Here is an 8,284-nt window from a genome sequence, read left to right as displayed (position 1 = left end):
CTTTCTGCAAACGTAGCATCGAGTGGAGAGAAGAGCTGGTGGCTGGATGTGTGCTCTGGCCTGCTTTAAGAGGCTGTGACTTGCTTGCTGGGTTCAGAATGAGAACAGGCTTCCACTGAATGGCACTTGGATCCAAACAGCCTTGTTCTCAAAATTCTGACTGATTTTCCTGCTTGCTTTGCCAAGCAAGGGATAGTGTTTCCTAGTGTCCTCTGTGCATGCACACGCTTTGTTCCAGCATGGCACTTGTCCCTGTCCTGGTAGTGGCTCGTTCCTGCAGTGGAGTGAGGGCAGAGGCTGATCATGGGTACAGGGTCTTAAATCTTCTACTTCTGAGGAAGGCATTGCTGTTGTCTGGGTGTCAAGTTGGCTCTGTGGGCTGAAGTGGGTCATGCTGCCTCCCTCTGAATATCTAGCCATTTTCCATCTGTTTTGATTTACTGTTTAATGCTTGTATGGTTCACTTCTGCGAACTCTGTGGGAGAGCTGCCTTTTTGCATGTGGACAGTCACCACAAAGTCCTAACTTTGCTTCTGGTGCCGTTGTGCTAAAGCCAGCTGGAGATGCTTTGGGCCTTTGGTCCTATTCCTGAACTGCTGGTCTGTGTCTACCTCTGCAAAGGATTGCTTTAAAACCACAGCACTGAAACGATCTGTGGTTAAAACTCCATGTTGTTGTGCCTCCTTCCTTCCTTTTTTTTTTTTTTTTTTTTTTTTTTTTTTTTGTGGTGTTTTAAAGCCAGGTCACTTCTCTCATGTACTGAACAATATAAGCTCAAATAGTGAAGAGAGCACTAGGGAGAGAACAAATGAGAGACTGAGGTTGGCAACTGTTTTAACTTGTCTTGGACACTCTAATGTGGAACCCCCAGTTGGAGATCATTAAAAAAAAAAAAATAAAGTCTTCCAATTGTTGGAGTCTGCCCATGCTGACAGCTGAATTGATGCAACTAGTCTTGAGGTGATCGTAGCTGGGAAGGGGAGATGAGTTGCACTAAGGGAGGAAGGAAGAAGGTGGGATGAATTTTACTGAATCTGATGATGATGGAGTAGTGATGCAGAAATGATACTTGTTCCACCCCGGGCGTGACACTTGAACTTTTTGATTAGTGCCTGAGACTTCCTCAGAGTCCTGCTGCAATGAAGTTGCAAAATCAGTGTTGCTTGTATGATGTAGGCAAAAAAAAAAAAAAGGAACCTGTTCTTCTTCCCCCCTGGCATTTCAGCTTTAAAAAACCAGCCTTAGCAGTGGGCCTCTTGTTAAAATAAAAGGTGTAGGTGAGGAGGGACCCCTGAAGGTCCAGCTGCCTGCTCAAGGCGCAGCTACTTTCAAAGCACGGTGGGGTTGCTGATGGCCTTTGTTGAGCTGAGATCTGAATCGATAAGGGACGGAGGGCAAACGGGGCTCTGATGCTTGGGGAAGGGAGCAGCTAACCGGGGCCAGGGTCACAGTAAAGGCAACACAAGGTGTTTTATATTGGCCCTAGATGTTGGGTAATATTTATAAGCGAAGCAATATGCGGTAGAGACAGCATTTACAGCAGCTTCCCCTTAGTGCAATGGGCTCTTGCCACATGGCTGAGCTCATCCTCCTGACTCTTTTTTTCCACCCTCAGAGGGCAGGGTCTGCTTCTGGGGGTAACAGTCTCCTTTAACCTAAAGCGACAGGGAAGACTTTGCATGAGATGGCCGTGAGTCACCCTCTTCCCGGCCAGAAAAGGGACCTGAAATAGCAACAGTCCCTGAGCCGATGGGTGCAGAAGGGCTTCCAGGGGACAAAGTTGACGGGACAGAGGGAGAGAAGAGGCGTGTGCCCGACCCACGCATCTCCTTTGCTCGAGGTGGGGGCCCGAGGCAGAAGGGTGAGGGCAGAGCATGGGGCCAGCTGGGAATGGTGCCCACCAGGATTTGGGAGCCTCAGCAGACCCCTACAGAGCAGTTACCTTGCTTAGTGCCAGGCTCTCGCTGAGGTGGGTTGGGTTTTTTTCCCCAGTTAATCCTTCATTTTCACGAGACCCACCAATTAGCGAGATGAAAGGCACTAGTCCCTCCCGGGGACCTGCTCCCCAGCACTGTTCCTCAAGGGATAAAGCACTTTTCTGCCAGACCTGACGGCCTGCAAACAAGAAGAGGGCAAAACACCCCCCCCTCCAACCTATTAGGCCTCTGAACCAGCCGATTAGCCAAAACACAAAGCAGATTAACCCCAATTAGGTGGAAATGTTTAAACAAACATATTCAGTAAAGCCTTTTGGATAGGCTCCCCGGGAGCCTGGCTTTGAACACACCTCCCAAGGACCTTCCGTAGCTCCCACTCACAGCTTCGTCCTCCATCAGCTCCCAAACACCACCGATGCTCGGGGTCCCTTCCGTGCTCTCCCATAGCTCTCTGCTGCAGCTTGCTCAGACCCTACCGGCACTTGCTTCAGAGGTTGCTGTGTTCCTCCTCTCCCTCTCCTCCTTCTCCTTCTTCTCCCTCTTCCTCTCCTCCAGCCCTCCTCCTTCTCTCTTCCCCTTACTCCACATACCGTCCCAAAAGACTCTGGACCCCTGGACTTTGGTGACGAAGAGTAAGGCAGAGGGTCTGTATCTATGGGAAGTTTTACTTTCCATAGGGAGGGATAGAAATTCCTCTCATTACGTTCATCTTTCCTCCCACGAGATCATCCATCTCCCTGCTGCTTTCATCTGGCTTCCTGAACATGGTAACACCTTCATTCGCGTGAACTTCTGAGCCCTCCGACTTTTCAGAAGGCTGGAAAGCAAATACGACCAGTTTGCCCAGCGCTGGTAACAGCAGCAATGGGGTCTTGTATTTCTATGCTTCCTTTCACTTTAAAAGGCCCCAAATTTCCTGCACGGTACACACAAAAAAAAAATTCCCTCTGCCTCCAGGAGGCTTGTGCTGCTGCTGTCAGGCAAACAGCCAGTTCAAACAGCCCAGAGGGGAGATCTGATGGGGAGGGAGATACCGAAAAGCTTCTCCAGTGAAATGCCAACAGAACTTTCCTACTGGAAAAAGCTGTGCTGCTTAAGGAGCTCCGGACTCTGGTCCCCATGCCTGGGAAAGTTGGTGTCACCCCCCGCCGAATCTTGCCCAGCCGGCACCCCCATGTCCAGTCTGCTTGCCAAACTGGATCCCCGATGCGTAGAAACAAGCCAGAAAGTGAGGGATGGTTTGAAAACCATCGGCTGTGAGGAATGGGAAACCTCTCCGCGGGCAGAGCAGCTCAGCTCCTCCCCGTGCTGCTGCAGAGAGGAGGGTGAACGGCCAGCAGAAAAAATTCACAGTAGTTTTTTTTTAAATGGTAAAGGGAAGAAAAAAAAAAAAAGGATTCTTGACAGCACATCACGTGCATGGACTGGGACCCACAGCTGACTGGAATCAGGGTTAAAAATAGGCATCGGCGTTAACGGGCTCAGAGCAGCCTTCTGAGAATGAGTCCCAAGGTGAATTATGAAATCTAACACGCATTCTCTCCCTAACAAGTGTGGTTTCTATTGAGGGTTATTTACCTTGGTCTTCATACCTGCCGGACATAGGATATTAGTCTCAGGTTTCACAACTAAACAGATCCGGGCCCGACGGGGAGATGGCCAAGAAGTCGATGGAAGCAGCGTTATGGAGGATGCAGCTCCACGCAACGTCTCAGCAACTGCGCCGGCCAAAGGAGTTTCTGGTTGTGGACCCTTGCCCAGACGAACTGACCCAGCCAAGTCATGATGCTGCTTGGTGAATGTGGCTTTCAACTAACCTCCTGAAACCCTTCATTCGTACAACACCTACCCGTCTATCCATGCGTGTATTTGGCGATATGTATTAAGTGGTGAGGATCTGATAGTTTATATCCAACTGGTGCCCGCCTGCATTACCCAGCCCTATAAATCTGGTCTGCTGAGGCACGATAACAGGGCTGCATTTCTGTCGAATGAGCCAGAGCATCGCATGGTGCTTGTGATGGCTTCATCCCACGTGTGGGAGGATGGGCAGCACCTGAGCCAGAAAAAAAAAAACAAACCCAACAACCCAGAGCAGCACAGGCACGAAGCCTGGCTGTGCAAGAATTATTGTCTCAAAAGTTCACAAAAGATTTTGAACTGACAAGTTTATACTCATCTGCCCTGTGCATGGCACAGCTGGGCTGTGTTTGATCTGATGTCAGGAGCCCTTCAGTCAGGTTTACCACATCGTCAAGCTACAACCTGAAATGGCTGGGAAGAGTCTCCCCGCACCGCGGTGCTGCCCCAGCACCCAAAGCTGGGCCCACGGGCAGAGGAGAGGGGGAAGAGGCTTAGCAGGTAGTTGGATTTTTTTCTTTTCCCCAGTTTGGCTATTTTCCCCTGTTGTTTTCAATTGTAACTACAGCTAATCATGCGGGCACTTTTTTTCCTGCTCCTTCTTTTTTTTTTTTTTTTTTTTTTTCCTTTAAAAAATACTTTCTAAAAGCAAATCAGTGTGACAGCCAGCCTGAAACACGTTTGTCCCCAGCCTCCTCTTTCTCACATGTGCTCACCTACACGCTCTTACTTCTCTGCTCTCCCAGGTTTTTTAGGAGGCGATTCATGCCCAGAGAGATTAAAATAGAAATGAAGCGTTTTTCCTTGGAGACAAGAATACTTCTGAGTGACCTTCTTTCTCCTCCTTGGTGAAACATGACCATCTTGGATGAACTGCTCCCAAAGCAACAGATACCACTCGCAGGCTTCGAGCAAAGTCTTCCCATTGCTGTAGACCAGGGGTCAGCTGCACCGCCGGCATCCAGCACAAGCTGGTGGAAACAGTGTCATCACCTGGAAATATGAAGGTATGATAGGAAAGAAAACTTAATACTGGGATGAACACACTCAGGATCTGCTGGGGAAGATCTATTTTGGTCTCAGACAGAGCAGTCAAGGCAGGATCCTCACTACCTCCTCTGGAAACAGTCAGATATAGCTACAGTTTGTCTGAGCCTGCTTCTTCCATTCTGGCTTTCAGTGTGGTTTTGTAATCAGCTGTCTGAACCCATCAACATCTTTAAACCCCCCCATGTGTCATTAGTGGCGTCAAGGAACTTGCACTGGTGTCAGCAGGGTCCCTTTTCACGCCCTCAGGATGTAGCTGGTTTCATTTTATCAATGAGGTCATGTGAAATCCCCAAATTACTACCAAATTTGGAAGAAGCACTAACATCTCCTCCTCCTCTCTGTGCCTCATCCTTGAGTTATCCCCTCACATGAAGCTCTCCGCTCGCGCTGCTGCGTGCAACGCGGTCGCTAGATCCTCAGCCAACACACAGGAACCCACCTCCCCGACACACACCCGTGTGGTGTATAACCACCATGCTACAAAAGGACTTTTCTGTTCGTATTATCCTTAAGGATTGCCCTGTCTTCACTCACATCAGTGGAATATTAACACCTGAACACTCAGGCAAGGTGTAGTTGTTTAAATGCATGACCACAGCCTTTTCTTCCACAGTTTCACTCCTATCAAGCCTTGAGCAGGAAAAGGAAAGTCAGTCCCTCTCTGAATTTGGGGCTAACATCCGTGATCTAGGCCTGTCCCACCTTGCTGAGGAGCAAAAAGCATCCTCCGACGCCATGTGTTGCGTTACCGTTGGACAAACAGATCTTCGCGCGTCCGTGGGATGAGTTTCTGCGCTCAGCGAGTACAGTGAGGACACAACCCTCCAGTTTCGCAGAGCTGAGGTGGGAGTCGCGCCGTCGGAGCGGTAGGTTTGACGGAAGGTGACGTGGCACGGGCAGGAGAAGAAAAGCCCTTGAGATGCTCAGCAGCCCCGTACGGGAGCGCACGGTGCGTCCCACCTTGGCCCACTGTTTCCCCTGGAAGCTGTTCCTCTTTCTGGTGCCCGTCCCTGACAGGCGGTGGGACGTCGCCGGTGCACCCTGGACGGTTGTGGTGTTGGCTCTCACCAAAAAAAAAAGTGAGAATGGGGATTTTTTTTTTGCTTTCCTTCATTGTAAAGCACTTGGGAGCAGACAGATTTTTTGCTATAAATGGCAACTTTTTGCTGCTCTATGGGGAAAACGACGTTACCCTTGGCCTAGGAAGGCAGAGCTAGCCAAATCAGAGGTATTCCTCTGTACTCACATCATTCCCAGCTCCCTAAACTTCCCATCACCAGCTGAGGCTATGCATTAGGGAACACAGGACAGGGGATGAGACGTAGGAGGAGCAGGGGTTCTTAGGAGAAGATCAAATCTCAGAGCATCATATTTGCCCTCATTAGGAAGCAGTAAAGAAGCTAGGCGGGCAGGGCAATTAGAGATAAGGGCAAGCAACACGCTGTTCCCAGCCCCATGTCCTGCCTGCTGGTAAAAGTGGGGGTGCAGCCCAATGCATTCTTGACATTTTGTTCTCCCAACTGATGCCAGCTCAGTTCTTATCAGATATCTCCACGGCCAATGATTTTTCACAGTGGATAACACCGCTGAACTGCATAGGAAAAAATTCATAAACCTCTGTCCAAGGCAGCTAAGCAGAATGTTCCCTTCCCGGCCTTTGTACGGGGCTATTTGTGGTTTTACCTTTTCCACTCTTCTTCACTTAACCTCTTTCCTGCCCTGCACATTTATGGCTCTGACTCACGCTGAGTTGCATGAAGGTGAGGAACCTCAGACCAGATCCTTCCTCCACTCTCCCGGTCTCTTCAACAAACAACCCAGGCTCACTCCCCCTTTTTCCTTCTTAAAGGAGATGCTGTTGCCACCAGAAAGATTGAACACGCTCTTTCATCGTTCCCTGCTGGTCAAGCCAATCTGAAATCTCAGAGCTGGGACAGGAGGGCAGAGCTGCCATCAGGGACCCCCCTGTGCCTCGCTCCAGAACCTCCCCCCCCCCCCCCCCCCCCCCCCGACTCTCCTCAGCAGGAAAATGCCCCCGTCCACCCTCCCCGCTGAGGAAAAACCACCTTCATGCTCGAGGATGCTCCCAGCTTTACAGTTTCCACAAGGATGCTGTGTCCGTGGTGGTGGAGGTGCTCCGGCTGCCCGCCACCATTTCAGGCTTAATGGTGGGAATCGCCTCGCAGCCAACGGAGCCGCCTCTAACAGGAATCTGACCTTGCGCACGCCAGCCTGACCTCCCAGCAGAATTGGCACCCGAAGGGCCCTCCGGAGCGGATTTTGGCTGAATCTCAAGGATGCTTTTGCTGCTGTTCTTCCTTTACGCCGAACTACGTGAAACTGCGCCGTGCGAGAGAGACACCCTCCTTGTTCTGCTCTGTGTCCAACTCGCTGCTAAAGCAATATTTGGGGAGCTCGGCTATGTGTGCCGAAGCCAGGGATGCAATCCAACCGCTTCCCTTTAGATTCTGTGCCCCGGGATAAGCAAGCTTTCCAGTAAGCGATCACACCCCGGCGATAACAGTGACAAAAGCACACCCTTGCCTAGAGTAACACGTGGTGGTACCGTTTACGCAAGCAAGGTGCTGTTCTGCCCTCCACCCGTGTGTACGACGGGCTTTTTTAGGATTCCCTGGAATGGCTCCTCACAGATTAGCCAACGAGGAGCACGTTAATTTTGGCCAGGCAGCATCTGCTTCAACCTACCCCAGGGGAAGGAGCCTCCATGGGCTGGGCAGAGGAGGGGAGGGGGCTACCTGCTCCAGGACCCTGAGCTCTCCGGGGCTATTGGCAGTCCTGGGGTTTCTTGGGGCTTTGGGCTTTTTGCAAGAAATCTGTCTTTTTCTGTGCAGAACAACTCGCGCTGCAGCCTGCCTGGGCCGTCAGGGCTCTATCTGGCAGGTACTATGCCCTGTCCCACATCTTCCTTTTTCAGAGGAAAGTGGGGAAAACAACAGCAGAGTTTGTTAGTTTAGGGCATCGCTATAAACAGCCAGAACAACCCGCCCGGAGAGCGATGCCCGAGAGCTGCCGCAGCACCCACTGCCGTCGTTCAGACTTGCAGGGTTCCTCCAGGACATTAGCAATTGCCGCCAGGAGCGGACGTTTTCCTCGGGTGGGTATTTCGTAGCCCCTGCGGGGCTCAGGGATCTCTTTCTGCTGTAGCACCTTCCTGCTCCCTAAACTCAGATCCTGGGGTGGTGGTGGTTGTTTTTTTCGTCTTCCTTGTCTCTTTGTACTGCTTCAAATCTCCCCCTGTCCCAGGCAGCAGGGTCTTTCTCTTCAGATTTCTTTTGACGGCGATGTCAGCAGGCAGAAACCCGCTCTTCATTAAGTGCTCTGTTGTAACGTATATATATAATAAGTACACTATATGTATGTTGCCTGTGAGCGTGTATATATGTTCATACATATACATAAACTTGTGTACACAGACA

The sequence above is a fragment of the Accipiter gentilis genome, chromosome 21 (assembly GCF_929443795.1).
Source record: "Accipiter gentilis chromosome 21, bAccGen1.1, whole genome shotgun sequence".
In the NCBI taxonomy this organism is placed as follows: Eukaryota; Metazoa; Chordata; class Aves; order Accipitriformes; family Accipitridae; genus Astur; species Astur gentilis.
This window is presented reverse-complemented; position numbering follows the sequence as displayed.